Here is an 18,679-nt window from a genome sequence, read left to right on the forward strand (position 1 = left end):
AAAAACCTTTTATTCAAGGCATAAAAAAATCATTTTTCCACAACCCTACCTCCCATCCTTAGTTTAGTATTTTTGTAATTTCCTGGAGCTTGGAGCAAACTTGTACTAATATTAAGCTATGAAAATATTAGAGTGACTTTTAAATGTAGATTTTCCATCACCCATTAAAGATTCACTGGATTCTAAAGTGTGGTTTGCCCAATCTTTATTTTCTTATGGATAACTTTGATGGAAATATTGGTTTATTTGTATTTATTATCATTATGATTTGATATATCTACCTTTTGGGGTTGTTCTTGATAAGGGTGCATTTGTATATAGGTTTTGATGCATTTTTGTAGAATTTAGTTGGTTGATGATGGGTTCTACTATTTCTTGATTGAATTGGTTGGGATTTGTGAGTGAAAACCTCAAACACCCAAATGGATTTGATTGGTGAAAATCCTAAACTCTTGAAAGAGGGTTTGGGTGAACATCAGGAACCCATCTCACCTTGCAAGAGGGATGTGGGAACCAAAATATTAGTAGATAATTTATAAGCATGTCTTGCCATTTTTTCACTATCTTAGACATAAGGGTGATTAGAAGGTTTACTATTTTGTGGTTATCATCCTAGAAATAGGGATACCCAATTAAGGTATTGGGTGCCTTAAATTATCATACTCATTAGGTACTCGAAAGGGTCAATAAGTGACATCTTAGAGGTTTTGTTGAAAAACTAGCGTTAAAAACCTTAGACCTAGCATGCCACATCATCAACGATTCAAATTTACACCAAATCATCAAGATCCCATGCATAATTTGCACCTAGGAAAGCATAGTCCCAATTTCCATTTTAATTGTTTATACTCTAATTACTATTAATCACGAGTTAGTCCTTTAGAAGCCCAAGAATTACTTTCACATTTTTACAAGATTAAAAAAACACCAAACTACTTCGTACCAGAGGTTTGACCTTGGAAAGCAACTTTTATTTTTGACTTACTCAATCACCACTCATATGTTTCCTCATGGATTCAACCTCAACACTTAGTTAGGTAAATATGTTGACAACAACCAGCTTACACTAAAATTGACGTGTAAGTTGAGCATTATCAAAGCATAAGGTTTAGCTTCTAAAGCTTACAAGTCAGAATTAGAGGAGGAAGCAAACTTTTTGGATCATTAGTTAGTGGTTTTTCGAGCCCTAAGGCAAGGGAACCAAGGTCAGAACTATTATGATAGATACAAAGACTGCAGTAGGGAGAGAGATAGTGACTGGAGTAAAAAAGGATAACTATAGAGAGAAGGAAGATTGATACATTCTACCTAGCCGGAGAGATATAGAATCAAGAATGGAAGAGATTTTGACTAAGTTGGTAAAGGGTCAAAAAAATTAAGAAATCATTCATAAGGAGATTAAGGTTGACATTTCAGGGTTGACCCAGAAGGTTGAATCTTATAAGACTACTATTAAGCAGTTGGAACAATAACTTGGGCAAATGGAAGCAACATTGAACCATAGGAAGCCAGGTACCCTTTCAAGCAACATTGTTCAAAATCTAAAAAACGATGATCATGTTCTTGACATTACTCAAAACAACTTGGTTTCTAGACCTTTAAAAATTTCCTAAAATTTTGATCTCTTGATCCAATACATCTCATGGGTATGAGCCATATGTTGGGGTAAGTATGGTATGGTACAGTCGTATACTAACTTGTATTGGTGATTTCTTTCCATCATCATCTTGGTTAAAGGCATGTTCTCTTCCCTTATTTTTAATTTTATCTAAAGGCATGGTTTTATGAATGTTTTCATGATTTCATTGCTTGTATGATTTTGGTTTTCAAATATATTTGGGAGTTTTGATATTAAATGGTTGGTTATGGTTTCCCATAGTTTTAATTATGATTTTATATGCATTAATGGTGGTTTAGGATAATTGGATTGAATGGGAATGTTTTAATGGAAATTGGAATGGGATTTTATCATATTATACCCTCTGTGTGTTTGACAAAAAGGTTATAAAGATATATTCATTGCATTGACTACTTTTAATGGAACTCTTGCATGTTTAAAAACATGGTAAAAGGATTATGCATGGTTTAAATGGCTTGAAATGGTAAAAGGCTAAATGGTTATGCTTGTGGGGAACATGGAATTCCTTCAAGTGGATTAATATAGTAAATAGAATGATACTTGAAAGTCTCTTTAAACCTACAAATGGTTAGTTATAGATGATACTTGCAAGCAAGGTTTGGTATGATGATACCAATATCAATGGCCTTGGTTAATAAATGGATAATGGTTTGGTTATTTGGAAATTGGTTATATGTAGGCACTAATGTTGGGATATGTAGAAAAGTAGTAGAAGATGGAGGTCCCAGGGGGACTAAAACTGGAAACTAATATTTTCTAATTTGAGGTTGGTCTTGGTGATCATGTGCATGATGTGATACTATATTTGGGGGATGTACTAGTCATCCCAAGGGTTTCTTCCCTATCCGTGCGGATACACACACTGGTTCTATTTTATCAGGGGGAGCTGAACTAATATAGCTCATGGGTGGTTTAGAATAGCAAAGCTACACAACCCAGGTAAAAGTTTTAGAGGCATGCTAAGTTCGATTCCTTTTCCTGCCATTATTATATATGTATGTATGTTTGTGTTCATATGGATGGTTTTACTTGGTTTTATAAATGGCATTATTTTATCATTACCCAAAGATCATGCTAGTGGTCACTTACTAACCTCATCTACTGGTAGCTATATACACACACTATGCAGGATTGACCGTTCTAGTCCTCTTACATATTAATTGACATGGGATCAGCATTTGGACTGAAGTGGTAAGCTTTCATCCCTTTAGAAGGCTCCACTTCATGTTATGGATATTTTTAGACACTTTGATTTTATTTTGGATATTAGTTTTGGTTATAGTTGAGGGCATATTCCAACCAGATTTTGTTACACTTTTGGATCAAAGATTTGTGGTACTTCTATAAGTTGGTATGGGCGGGATCAGTATTGGTGCCAGCATTGGCATTGGAATAAGATGAAAGGTCGACATCATTAGACGAGATTGTTGGTTGTTCTATACGATTTCATTTCGGGATTGATTATATTATGTTTTCTAATATCCTTGGTTATGGCCTGGTTTATGGATCTTGTTTTGGTAAGGTTGGATTATTGTATGGGATGGTTGGACTTGGTTGAGTCGATCACAATTTTAATCTTATCCTAGAGTCTTTATCTGAGCTGTTACTCTACCTTGTTTCATGCTTGGAATTCAGCCAACTCAGGGCAGGTAAGTGGAGGTTGGTTTGAGAAATAGGGGTGATCTCCAGTCCTGGTCAGACTTGGGATGCGCATTACATGTAACGCCCTGAAAATAGGTCCCGAGAAATCATACAATGCTCAAGACTATGAGTAGCCTTAAGCTAACCCTGTAAGCCATCTACTAAATCTGAAACTCATACTAGGGAAGTATAGATATATAATCAAACTAAAATATGGAATTTTGTATGAGCTAAGCTGAAACTATCTGAATATAATATCTAAAAAATACTAAACTCAAGAGTCTGATCAATCAATACTAAAAATATGAATCATAATCTAGTAGTCTAACAAACCTCTACTACTAATGCTACAGAGTCATTGGGACAAACCTCCAGTTGACTCAAACTATCTAAAATATTGAATCATCTATACTAATAAGATGAAAAACTAAATGTCTAAGTCCCCAAATTATGAGGATTCACCAATTGTTGGGATGTAGATGGAGATGCTCGAAATCACCCACGCTGCTGAAACTGAGCACCTGAACCTACATTATGAGACAATGTAGCACGTAGACATATATGTGGATCAGTACTTCTAAATTGTACTAAGTATATAGGGGTGAATGTATAAGTAAATCAATATCTCAATATTATTATAAATTTGTAAAATAATGTACGCTAATTGCAGATGACTCACATAAGCTAGATATCCAAAAACTAAAAATCATAATCATGAATAGCAAAACATATTGCATAGATATAACAAGTCACAACATTTAGTTTCTAAAAGTTGCACTAGTATTCTATCTTTAAATCATGTTGTCTAAGTTTAGATGGACTCACTTCTGTATCTTTAATTTGAAATATAAAATCTCATAGCTAATATCTTTTATAAAACCATATCTGAATAAAGTTGTGAGCCTTTACCCTTAGTTTGTAAAAACTTTTCTCTTAGGATTACTCTTTCTAAAGGGAATTCTTTTAAAAACTATTCTGCAAGGGAGGTTATTCTAACCAACATAAACCATATGAGCTAACATGAAGTCTAACGTCTAGTTCCCTTATGGGAAAACCTCACATTGAGGAGAGGTATCATACTATTGTTAGAGAGTATAACCTAATCTAAGTGATTACGTCTGTATCTATCATCCATATAGAAATGGAAAAAATCTAATAATTTGAACCTACGTTGTCTCGTAGTTCTGGGGTATGTGAACATACCCAACTCGATGCTAAATACTACTCCCCATAATCTGTATGCTCATTCTGTAGGAAATCTATTTTTGAAAGGAGTATAATGATTTATAATTAAAACTAACTATATATTTGTTAAATTAAACTGTAATCTGAAACTACAAAGTGGATTCCATATCTAAGCTGAGATCAAAAGATCAAATCTTTATCAAAAATCTAAAAATAATCTAGTCATAGGGTGCTTATAGCACAATCATTATTGAAATAGCAATATCCAACTAGGGCTTAATACTCATGCATCTAATTCATGTCAAAATATAGTAATATTCATGTGTGATAATGAAGATGTTGATAATTCAACTCAAAATCAGGGAATTTCAGCAATATACATGAAAATATGAAAATAAACATGCAAATTCATTATCTAAATCACTTCAAATCTCATAATCTTTCAATTAGCAATATTGGGTATGAACCCTAATTTGAAACTCATGTAATTTCATACTAAATAAACTTTAAAACTAATTTTGGGCACAAGGATAAAAGGATTATCCTTGTTGAAATATACCCCACATACCTTAATTGATGCAATTGATGAGAACACTTGATTTTAGGTTCCTATTTGTGCTCTTGAAGATGGATTCTTGATTATCTTTGATTGGAAACCTTGAATTTTGAGTTTCCTTGGAGAAATAATGGTGGAATTTAGATTTCTTAGGAATTAAGTTTGGATGTTCTAGGGTTTCTTTTAGAGAAAATTGATGAAAAGAATGCATATAATGCTTAGAATAGGATTAATTCAATGTTATTCACGAATTGGGGCTTGGGAAAAGACCAAACTACCCTTTTAAAATAAACTTTAGAAAAGTGGAATCTCAATTTTGGGCCCCACCGTGACGCGCCACTATCGCGGTGGCTTACTGGAAAAAAGGACGATCGCGATTTTAACCCTAGGCACGATGCGTTACAATATCGTTGGTCTACTAGATTAGGGACGAGTCCTATTTTGGCCCGTTGCGTGACATAACGTAATCGTATTAAGCCACTAGAAAAAAGGACGAGCAGGAACTAGAACTTCACCATGATGTAGGCAAATCGCAGTGTTTCATTGGAATCGAACAATTGCCATTTTGGCCTTCACCGCGATGCAGTGCCTATCGAAATGCCATACTATTTTACTGAAAATGCCATAACATCTCAACCGAGTATAGGATTAAGGGAAAATTGGTGTCGTTGGAAAGCTGATTAAATTATCTACACATTGGTGGATCTAGAACTAGAAAACTATGCATGAATCAGGAGTTATATATTTTCAAAGATAACCCTTGACACTCTAGAAGCTAAACTGAGCTAGGAAAAAGTAAAGGGTAATACAATATCTCCCCTTTGGGAACATCCATCCTTGAATGTGGCTAGTTAAACTAAAAATGCTAAGAAACTGAGGCTATATGTTAACATGCTCAATTGAATAGACTGCATGACTTAATCGAAATCATACTGAGTGATTGAACTAATATGTGAATGCATAATTTACATGAAGATAGCTATATGGCTGAATTTGAGACTGGAAAAGAACTGAATTAAGGAAGACTATTACCTTTGGCTAAATCTGAGTTCACTGAGAAAAGGTTAGGATACTTAGTACGCATCTCAACTTCTGCTTCCCAAGTAGCACCTTCAATAGACTGATTTCTCCACAGAACTTTGACCAAGGGAACTTTTTTGTTCCTTAGTATACATATGTGATGATCAAGATTCTCTATTGGAAGTTCTTTGTATGAAAGGCTATTCTGAACATCTGTACTTTCTAGAGGGACTATAGGGGCTGAATTGTTAATGTACTTCTTTAATAAGGACACAAGAAACACTGGATGAACTGATGACAAGTCTACAAGTAGCTCAAGATTATACGCTACCTTCCCAACACGACTCTAAATCTTGTAGGGGCCTACATAAAGGGGACTAAGCTTCCTTTTTTTGACAAGTCTCTTCACCCCTTCATAGGTGAAACTTTCAATTATACAAGGTAATCTACTTCAAACTCAAGATCTATCCTTCTTACGTCTGCATATGATTTCTGACAACTCTAAGCTTCTCCCAGTCTCTCTTGAATCAACTGAACTTTATCCATAGCTTCAAACACCATATCTGGCCCAATTAAATTGGCCTCAGCCACTTCGAACCAACCGACTGGTGATCTACATCTTCGCCCATAAAGAGTTACAAATGGGGCTATCTAAATACTAGAATGTTAACTATTATTACATACAAACTCGATCAACGGCAACTGGTCATCCCAACTACCTTTGAAATCAAGAACACATTCCCTCAACATATCTTTTAAAGTCTGAATAGTCCTCTCTGCCTGACTATCTGTTTGTGGTTGAAAAGCTAAATTGTGATGAAATTGGGTACCAAGACCCATTTGAAAGGCTTTCCAAAACTGAGAGGTAAACTGAGTACCCCTATCTGAAATGGTAGACAAAGGAACTTCATACAATCTAACCAACTCTCTGATATACAACTTACCATAATTTTCAGCTGTGTCAGATGTGTGAACTGGTAAAAAATAGGTTGATTTAGTCAATTTGTCTACAATAACCCATATCAAATCATGCCGATGACACCAATGAAGTAATCTAGTCACAAAATTTGTATTCACCTCTTCCCACTTTCAAGTTGGTATGCCAAACTCTTGTAAAGTACCACCAGATCCTTGATGCTCAACCTTAACCTGTTGACAAGTCGCATACTTGGATACAAATTCTTCTAAATCTTTTTTATAACACTCCACTAATAGACTTCTTGTAAGTCGCGATATATCTTAGTGGCTCCCGAATGAATGAAATAACATGCACCATGCACTTCAACCATAATTTGCTGCCTCAAATCATCAACATAAGATACACACAAACTACTCTGGTATCTCAACACACCATCTCCCCCTTAGGAGAAAACCTCTATATTTTTGTCTATAACCAAGCCCTTCAGTTTGACCAAAATAGAATCCTTGTCCTGCTTCTCTTTTACTTTAGATACTATAGAAGATTCTAAACTACTCTGAACCCAAACATTACCTTCAGCTAAGTCAACTAACGCCATAACCAATCTAGCTAACCTGTGAACTTCCCGAACTAAATATCTCTTATTATTCTCCATATGATTAACACTGCCCATAGACAATCTACTAAGGGCATTTTCCACTACATTGGCCTTACCTAGATGAGACAACATACTCATATCATAATCCTTCAACAATTCTAACCATCTTCTCTGATAGAGATTTAACTTCCTCTGAGTAAACACATACTCCAAACTTTTGTGATCCGTAAACACATCAATATACACCTGATAAAGATAGTGCCTCTAGATTTTCAATGTAAACATAATAGTAGCTAACTCAAGATCATGGGTAGGATAGTTATTTTTGTGAGGCTTAAGTTGTTTAGAGGAACAGGCTATAACCTTACCTCTCTGTATCAAAACACAACCCAGACTGATTCTAGAAGCATCACAATATACAATAAACCTATATGTACCATCAGGTAGTGCTAAATCTGAGGCTAAAGTGAGTCGAGTCTTTAATTCCTAAAAACTCTTATCACAGGAATCTGACCACTTGAACTTAACTTTCTTCTGAGTTAATCAAGACATAGGGGACACAGTAAAAGAAAAATCCCCAACAAAATATCTGTAATAACTAGCTAAACCTAAGAAACTTTTAATGTATGACAGAGAAATGGATCTAGGCTAATTTCTTATTGCTTCTATCTTTTGGGTATCAACTCTAATGCCATCACTGGAAATAATATGACTGAGTAAAGCTACAGACCTTAGCTAAAATTCAAATTTGCTGAATTTGCAAACAACTGGTGTTCTCTAATAATTTACAACACAATTCTAAAGTGATCTGCATGATCACCCTCACCACAAGAATAGACAGGAATATCATCTTTAAAGACTATGAAAAACTTGTCCAAATACTATTTGAACAATCTGTTTATCAAGTCCATGAAGCTTGATGGGGTAATAGTTAGTTCGAAGGACATGAATAGAAACTCAAAATGATTGCAACAGGTTCTAAAAGTTGTCTTTGGATTATCACATTCCCTTACTTTAAGTTGATGATAGTTGGATTAAGGTCTACCTTTGAGAATTAACTTGCAGCTTGGAGCTAGTTGAATAAGTCATCAATCCTAGGAAGATGATATTTGTTTTTTTACTGTGACTTTATTTAGTTGACAATAGTCAATGTACATTTGTAAAGAACCATCTTTCTTTTGCATGAATAGGGTGGGAGCGCCCCATGGAGAGACACTAGGCCTTATGAAACCATTATCAAAGAGGTCTTTAAACTTCTTTTTTAACTCTTTAAGCTCAGCTAAAGCCATACAATATAAAGGAATAGAGATAGGCTGAGTATCTAGGAGAAGGTCAATACCGAATTCTATTTCCCTATCGGGAGGTACCACTGGAATATCTTTAGGAAAACATCAAGAAACTCATTGACTACACAAACAGACTAAACTATTGAGGTCTCAGACTTAGTGTCTTTGACCCGAACTAGATGATAGATACACTCTTTTGATATCAACTTTTTTTCTTTAATATAGGATATGAAATGACTCTTGGGAGACACTGAATTACCTTCCCACTCAAAGACTGGCTTATCTAGAAATTAAAACTTCACCACTCGAGTGTGATAATCTATGGATACATAATAGGAATAGATCCAATCCATTCTAAGAATAAGGTCAAAGTCGACCATATCTAAATATTTTAAATCTGCTAAAATGATTTTATGAAGGACAATAATATGACACTTTTTATAGATCTATTTGGCAACAAATAACTCACCCACAAGGGTAGAAACTAAGAAGGCTTAGGGATCTTTTCAAGATCTATTTAAAAATTCACTACAACTAATGGGGTCATATAAGAGAAATTCAACCCAGGATCGAACAACAAATAAACATGAAGATGCAATATACGAAGCATACTAGTAATAACATCTGGTGAATCCTTCTTCTTGTGATGAAATGGTAAAGAATAAAACCAATTCTAGCATTGACCGCCACCTGTACTGGATGATTCACCCCGAAGAGGGACTGGGTGACCTAAAGAGGCGGTGCGCTAGTAGCCTGAGCCTGGGGATGAGCATCTCTATTCAGTACTTAGCATGCAGACACTCTTTGATTCTATGTCCCAACTTACCATAACCATAACAACCTTTCTGAACCAACAAGCACTCACCAGGATAATTCTTAACACACTTAGCACATGGAGGATAAATAGGGTTTCCACTCACACTATTATGAGATCTGGACATAGAAGTCTTACCCCACTTCTCTTGCCTAGCTCTGAGGGTGGGAAACTATGAGCAATTTCCCCCTCAACAAGTTTCTACCCATCATTCGAGGATGAATGATCCCAAAGGGGAGATAATGTAACACCCCATAAAATTCATGCATGGATTAGCCTTTAATAGAGTGCCCTTAGACTAAAAAACTTGAAAAATTTTCTAAGTGCAATGAGGACTTAGTGTCATCTTAGCTGGCAAACTTTGGGATACAAATTTCAACCTTTTGGATATCTATTTTTATATTTTCAAGTTGCGTTATGATTTTACAAGATCATAGTACATTTTGGATAAGTTTCAGAATTTTTCAGAACACATAAGGCTGCGTTCGGATTTCAAAATTGTAGAGAAATACATAGACTTTTTGTCCAGTTTTCAGCATTTCAGGGTCAACTTCAAACGATCATAACTCCCTTCATATAATGAACTCTATGAGCTATAATATATCAAATGAAATATCTTTTAGTCCTTTTTCAAATGCAGTTGGTTTCATCCTATTTGAGTCTACAAGTAAAAAGTTATAATCTATTTACTCCAGCCTATCAAACTGTGAACTGAGGGTCAGATTTGAACTTAATTTTTCCTTAGGGGTATTTCTGTCATCATCCACCCCTATATATACCATCAACACGGGATTTAATCCCTCAAACATCAAAATATTATCATATTCATCAAATTATCTCAAGAACACTCCTTAGGGTTTCAAAATAAAAACCCAATTAACTCAAGATTTAGCCATGGGTTTTTGAAACCAATTACATATTTGGAATCCCCGAAATGTAGGCATCAAGAAGAACCTATCATATTCGCATATAGAGGTACGTGGAGTTATCCAAAAATCTCATGGGTCTTTAAATTCATATTTTACAAATGGAGGTTTTGAAACTATGAATATAATTATGTTTTGAACATTTCTATAATATTGAATTTGTTCTTTAGGCCTACTTCCAAACGATTTGACATATTATATATGTATATGCATGTGTTTTGAAAAGGTGATATTACATGAGATAGGTGGATGCCCGAAGAAAGCGTTTGAGTGTAAAGGCTCATCGCTGAAAACCTTGTTTGCCGACATGAAAATTTGGTACCAGGCTAAGTGATCTTGAGTACTTGACTTTATGTCATTTCCAAATTGGGATTATAGGTAGGAGCCCGGGCTAAGTGATCTTGGGCACTACCATTGGGTTGAGACACCATGCTGTGTGATCTTGTGTATCTTTCCCTTACGTATACTCTAATCTCGGTGGTAACCAGGGTTTAATGGTGTAAATTATGTAGGGTATTCCACCTAGCTCAACTGCATTTCATTGTTATTAAAAACAATTACATTATGCCCATGTGTTTTCAAATAATTTGATATGAAACTACTTTATAATGGCTCTCACCTATATTGTGTAAAAATATTATACTTCTATTTTGATTTCTCTATGTACCAATACTTTTGTATTGATCCCCTTCTCTCCCAGGTTTGGAGACACGGTCTAGGGGTCTAGATAACTCGTAAATTTCTTCCGATAGATCACAGAATCAAGTGGTGAACCTTTTATATTTCAGAAGGCCTGACGTCTGCTATTTCATTTATCATTTATTAGTTTTGGGTCTGCTGGAGGCCTTGTCCTAGTTTTTAGATAGACATTGTTTCAGTCATGTAGTAGAGATTTTGCAGACGGTTTTAGAGATGTTGATTTATATTATGGGACACTATTCCCCATTTTCATTTTCATATGATTCTTGACCATGTTTCTGTTATATTGTGTATCTTCTACTTTTTTTTTGTCAGGAATTATGTGCATGATTATCAGACAGATAGGGTTGTTTTGGGACTTTATGATTTGGAATGCTCGTCATGGCCAGGGCCCTGATTCGCATCGTGAGAAACTTGGTATCAAAGCACGGTTCATGGTCCCAGGGTGTCTGCGAAATCGTGTCAAGTAGAGTCTTGTTTATGGGTATGTAGCACGCCACACTTATAAGCAGGAGGCTACTAGGCATTTAGGAATGTCTATTTCTTCATGTTCTAGTTCATGCAATAGAGTCAGAATATTCCTCTTTCATGTACTAATTCATGCTATGGTGTCACCCATATGAAAGTAAAGTTATCCTAAATTCTTTCCTTACTCTGATGTTCTCAGACATGTCCCATTATTGGGCTGATTCAAGTGCAAAAAGTTTAGAATATACATGATATAGTCATTTTTGATTGAGTCTTATAAGATTTTAAAAATTGTAAAAAGACTCGATAGGAGTCTGTTAGTGCATCAATATCTGTTGATTCTGATGTAAATATTAATCCTGATGGAATCGTGCATTCCATCTTAAGGTATTAAGTGTATCTTGTCCCTCTTAAAATCTTGTTACAGATGTGGACAATGTATAGCAGAATGTTGGAATTGTATTTCTACCCAAATAGTAGCATAAGTTAAAGTGTTGTTGTCATGACCTATTGGTAGTGATATTGGACCAAAAAGTTGGTGATGTAAAGTCACAAAGTTAGAAGGCAGAGTAAGGGTGATTTTGTGTAAATGAATATTTCAGTTAAATAATCGATGTTTGGGGATGATTTACGCCCTTATAGTGATAAACCAATATGGCAGCTAGCAGCGTGTGTGGATGGTATGGTAGTCCATGGAGGAAGTGTTTTACTTAGATTTTTATTTATACAGAATAATATGTATATTCTTAGACCATTAAATATTATGTGTCAATTTTCTATCCCTTGTAATATGTAATCTTGTTATCATGGTGTTTTTGAAAAAAATAAAAATGTATAAGTCTAGTGAAGCCGTGCGGGGCTCTTTCGATTCACTAGCATAGTTACCTTATCATCTATCTTATTTTCTTATTCAAAATATAAAACCAAAGTCTAGTGAAGCCGTGTGAGGCCTGTTTTGATTCACTAGCAACTTGTTGTCCAACTTGTTATTCTTTCGTTTGTTTAATATATGTGTGGCTAAATCTGTTTGCATGAGATTGAGTTGGTAAAGAGGTAATTCATCTTTGTGAGTTAGTTTAGTATAAGGTAGAGAAGGAGTTGTTAGTCAGGGTGATTTGTTGGTTGCTTGAATGTGAAAATGGCTATATTAGCGAGTAAGTTATGATTATAGACTCATGGTTGTTTGAGGAATTTGAAGGCAGTCTAAATGTATGATTGAGTGAGTAAGTATGAGGTGAGAAATCTGTATAAGTAGAAAAGATTGCATGGGCTTATAATATAAGATTAAGGTTGATCATGTCTATTATGTAACCTTGCCCCTTGACCTTCTTTTATTGGTAGTTGTAAACTAGTACTACTTATGAGAAGGTATGTAGCAGATTTTGAAGTATTTAGGATAGAATGTTCCAATTTGATAGATTAGTATATTATGTTGCCCTCGTCATTGGTGGTAGATGATTGATGCTAGACCATTGGATTGAATCTAATGTAGGATGTGGATGTAAGAATAGTGGCATGAGATTAATGATGTATGTTTATGGGAATAAATATTAGTAGGCTTGATGTGTTGAAATAGTACGTGCTAATGATTTATGATAAGGAAGACCATAAGGTCAAGGTTGATTATTGTTGTTATGAAGTTCTAGTGTACTAGTGTTTCTTGATGTTTATTTTATGGTTTCCAAGTGAGAATCATGGGTAAGGTTGGGTTGTAAAATCATGTTTAGCACTAAACATTAAGTTTGAACAGTTGAAGTTTATAAAGGTGGATGTGATGATTTCTTGATCAATGATGTTAGTTATATGAAAGTGATCTAATAGGTTTGAACGGTGTATGAAATGGCTTATGTTTAAATTGATTCGTAATGAAGTATAATGTTGTAGGTATGGTGTAGAAGTATGCCAAGGTGATATGAGTTTCAGCATATTTTTGTAAAACTATTACATAATTTGTGTGGCTAGTGGTACCATTGAATTATTAAGTGGAGAAAGACTAGTTAGATGGTATATGGTGATCTAAATAGCCATGTTAAGTGTTAGAATCTAAGTTTGAGTTTTGAAGGTTGAACCGATAGAAATAAGTGTGCAAGCATTATACTATGACTATTGGTGGCTATGGAAAGATAGAGTGTATCCCAGAAGGTAGTCATGCGGGTTAAGTCTACGATATGCATGTATTGTCATTTTTTTTCTTTCGGACCCTAGAGTGCAGTAAGTGTAGTTCAGTTAGAAACTGGTAAGGGATCTCCCAAACTCTAGATGATGAATTGAAGCTAAGGGGGAGATAATAGAATGAATGACCAAGTAAGGCTCTCAGATTCTAGTAGTGATGCAGTATGATTTAGAACATTAGAAAGTGAGGGTGAATCTCAACACATTCCTTCCTTAGTATTTTTTTGTTATTCGGATGCTTACTCATGCCTTACGATCCAGTTCTATGATAGTAGTTCATGATTCTTGTATATGATAGAGAGTCACGGACTCTTCCAATTCTGAGATAATGAGTTCTAGTTCATTCAAGTAGTCAGAATCACATTCCTTATGTTATGAACTCTAGTTGAGGTCATGCAACTCATGATACATGTACTCACTCTTTATAGTGTGCTCAGTCCCTTATAAAAATCTTTTCATGTTTCAGGGTCTTATGTTTTAACCTTTTTATGACCTGCCCTATGCAACGATAGTGGTGATGATGTAAATGTTCTTGTTGATGGAAGATCATAGTATGCTTGTTTAGATACGGCCACAAGTATAAAGTAAGATTTGGGGCCAAGCCTTTGATACATGTGATGGTTAGTGGAAAAGTTTATGTGTGTATGTTTTTAGGATAGAGCGTGGGAGTTATATTGATAATACTTTATAAACTATGTGAAGTATGTATTTATGGGTGTTTGCCTTGAAGTTAACATGTGGTTATAAATTAGGCTTGAATGATGTTTTGGGATTGTAGTGGAAGGTCGCCATATGCATTAGCGACTTCATATTAAGAGTTCAGAGTGGTCATTGAAGTGGTAAGGCATGTTATGCTTAGGATGTGACTTTTAAAAGAGGTATAGAAGGTGGCATCATATGTTTTAGAATAATAGCGTGGTGTAGCATGTTGTATTTTTTTTATTCAGAGTTAGGCTTGATCGCGGTGTAAGGATTAAGCTATTTTTGACATTAGTAGAAAAAAAATTTGTCAATGCTCATATGAGAATTTTAAGCTGAATTGAATGAATATGATATTTACAGGGAATAATATAGTTAAGGGTTATTCGAGAAGTGTGCTAAGCTTGAAAGTAAGAAGTTGTATTGCCAAAGGTCTGGTAATTCTATCCTAATTAGGGAGTTATATGTCTATATTCCAGACTATAGAGTGGTGTCATTGTGACGATTCCTTAGTGGGTGTCTTGTGTAATCCATACCCAAGATTTGTGGCTCCCTATTACTTCTAGAACTTACTTAGAGAGAGTGTTGAAGAGAATACTCCAGTTAAGTATGAAGGTCCAGCATAATTCAGTCTGTATAGTCAGTAAGTCGGTTTAACAAGCAGATTCGCATGGCTTGTTTTCTCATCTTTTTATTTATTCATGCTACCCGAAATATCAGACATGCTACTATTCCAAGATAGAGTATACTAGTAATTGCGAGTATAGATCAGTTCATGCGTCATGCATTAGATTCAGATTCCAGGGGTTCAGCTATGATTCAATTCGTAGGTACCCTGTGCATCGCCTCAGTTCCCTGAATATCTTAGTGAATTGAGCATTCATAGAGGGACATAAGATCCCAAGGGGGAGATACCTCATTCAGTTGCATGCATAGATTCTTATTACAAGCCTCGTAGCAGTTACCATTGCATAATCAGTCATGCATTCATACGCTAGACCAATCAGCTATGCGTGCATTAGAAATGCATGTTCAATAGAAAAAGTTCAGCTTATCAGTGTATTTAGTCCTGCGTTCATGAGAACAACTCAGTCACAGATCCATGCATCAGATATGTATGTTCATTATGAGAATTCAGCTTATGAATAGCTTCAGTCGTGTATTCCATGCATCAGATATACGTGTTCTATATAAGAATTCAGAATATCAGTAGTTCCATCCATATGGTCATGTTTCAGATCAGTGTATTTTTTATTAGAGGACATGTCGTGTCCGTATTATTCCATACCTTTAAGGCTTCAACAAGTTCCTACCCACCATTCAAGGATGAATGATCCCAAGGGGGAGATAATGTAACACCCCGTAAAAGTCGTGCATGGATTAGCCTTTAATAGAGTGCCCTTAGACTTACAAACTTAAAAGAATTTCTAAGTGAAATGAGAACTTCGAGTCATTTTAGCTGGCAATATTCGGGATACAACTTTTCAACCTTCCCGAGATCCTTTTTCAGATTTTCAAGTTGCGTTATGATCGGACAAGCTCATATTACATCTCGGATAAGTTTTGGAATTTTTCAGTACACATAAGGCTGCGTTTGGTTTTCAAAACTGTAGAGAAATGTATAGCCTTCTTGCCCAGTTTTCAGCATTTCAGGGTCAACTTCAAAACTCCCTGTATATAATTAATAGTGTGAGCTATAATATATCAAACGAAAGCTCTTTTAGTCCTCTTTAAAATGTTGTTGGTATCATCCAATTTGAGTCTACAAGTGAAAAGTTATAATCTATTTACTCCAGCCTATCAAACTGTCAACTGAGGGACAGATTTGACCTTAATTGTTCCTTAGGGGTATTTTGGTCATCCTCCACCCCTATATATACCACCAAAACGGGATTTAATCCTTCAAACACCAAAATATTATCATATTCATCAAATTATCTCTAGAACACTCCTTAGGGTTTCAAAATAAAAACCCAATTAACTCAAGATTTAACCGTGGGTTTTTAAATCAATTACATATTTGGAATCCCCAGAATGTAGGCATCAAGAAGCACCTATCATATTCCCATATAGAGGTACGTAGGGTAATCCAAAAATCTCATGGGTCTTTAAATTCATGTTTTACAAATGGGGGTTTTGAAACTACAAATATAATTATGTTTTGAATGTTTCTATAATATTGAATTTGGTCTTTAGGCCTACTTCTGAACGATTTAACATATTATATATATATATGCGTGTGTTTCAAAAAGGTGATATTTTGAGAGCATGAATTATATGAAATCCCTCTCTTGATGTGAATTTGTTTTGAATATGCATATGATGTAAATTATTTGAAAACATCTTGAAAAGCATGACATGATATATTTTGAGAATTGATATGATTTTGACTTGAAAACGAGAGGGTTATTTGTGTTGAAACATGTTGAATACAATGGTTGAATGAGAAGAATAATGTGATATTGATGGCTTGCAAGTCGAATATGACGATACCCTACAGAATATGATATGTGATTAAATCAGATGAAATTTGAATGCATTGATTTTACATGAGATAGGTGGATGCCCGAAGTAGGCATTTGAGTGTAAGGGCTCATCGCTGGAAACCGTGTTTGCCGACACAGAAATTTGGTACCAGGCTAAGTGATCTTAAGTACTTGACCTTATGTCATTCCCAAATTGGAATTATAGGTAGAAGCCCAGGCTAAGTGATCTTAGGCACGGCCATTGGGTCGAGACACCATGCTATGTGATCTTGTGTGTCTTCCCCTCACGTATACTCTAATCTCAGAGGCAACCGGGGTTTGACAGTTGGTGTAAATTATGTAAGGTATTCCACCTAGCTCAGCTGCATTTCATTATTATTGAAAACAATTACATTATGTCCATGTGTTTTTAAATGATTTGATATGAAACTGCTTTATAATGGATCCCACCTATATTTTGTAAGAATATTATACTTTTGTTTTGATTTCTCTGCATACCAGTACTTTTTTATTGACCTCCTTCCCTCCCAGGTTTGGAGGCACAATCTAGGGGTCCAGATAACGAGTAAATTTCTTCTGACAGATCACAGAATCAAGTGGTGAGCCTTCTATATTTTGGAAGGCCTGACGTCTGCTATTTCATTTATCATTTATTATTTTTGGGTCTGCTAGGGGCCTTGTCGCAGTTTTCAAATAGACATTATTTCAGTCATGTAGTAGAGATTTCACAGACGGTTTTAGAGATATTGATTTAGATTATGGGACACTATTCCCTATTTTTGTTTTCATATGATTCTTGACCATGTTTTTGTTACATTGTGTATCTTCCGCATTTCTTTTGTCGTGAATTATGTGCATGATTATCAGACATATAGGGATGTTTCGGGCCTTTATGGTTTGGAATTCCCGTCACGGCCAGGGCCCCAGTTTGGGTCATGACACGGATACTCCAGTAACAAACTTACTCATACTCTTCCTGGTCAGCCATTATATCAGGGACATACTTAGACAACTGGTTGAACTTAAGGCAGTACTCCTTCATTATCATTAAGCCTTGTCTCAGGTTCACAAACTCTTCTACCTTAGCTTCTCTTATTTCTCGCAGAAAGAACCTATCTAGAAAAGCATTCTGAAATACCTGCCAACTTATAGGAGCTGCATTCTCACCTCTACCATCCTTCTATATAAATATCCAATCATATGCTACATACTTCAATCTATAGGATACAACCACTACACTCTCCTCCTCAAAAATATACATAATCTGGGTGATCTTCTTCACCTTATCTAAATAAAGTTGTGGGTCCTCACCTGCTTTTGACCCAAAGAACTTTGGCGGATTCATTCTCATAAAGTCTCAGATTCTGACTGCTGCTAAATTTCCATTCTACTGAAGTGGGACTGCCGCCTGATGGTTGCCCTGAACATTGGTAGCCACAGCTTGGGCTAACGCCTAAAAGAAAGAGCAAAATTTAGCATGGAATACATTCTCATTCAGAGGGTCAGTAGGCTGGGGTGGCTAGTTATCATTTATGCAGGCGTTAGCTCGACGAGAAGGCATATTCAACTGT

This window comes from Capsicum annuum, unplaced genomic scaffold (assembly GCF_002878395.1).
Source record: "Capsicum annuum cultivar UCD-10X-F1 unplaced genomic scaffold, UCD10Xv1.1 ctg2103, whole genome shotgun sequence".
NCBI lineage: Eukaryota > Viridiplantae > Streptophyta > Magnoliopsida > Solanales > Solanaceae > Capsicum > Capsicum annuum.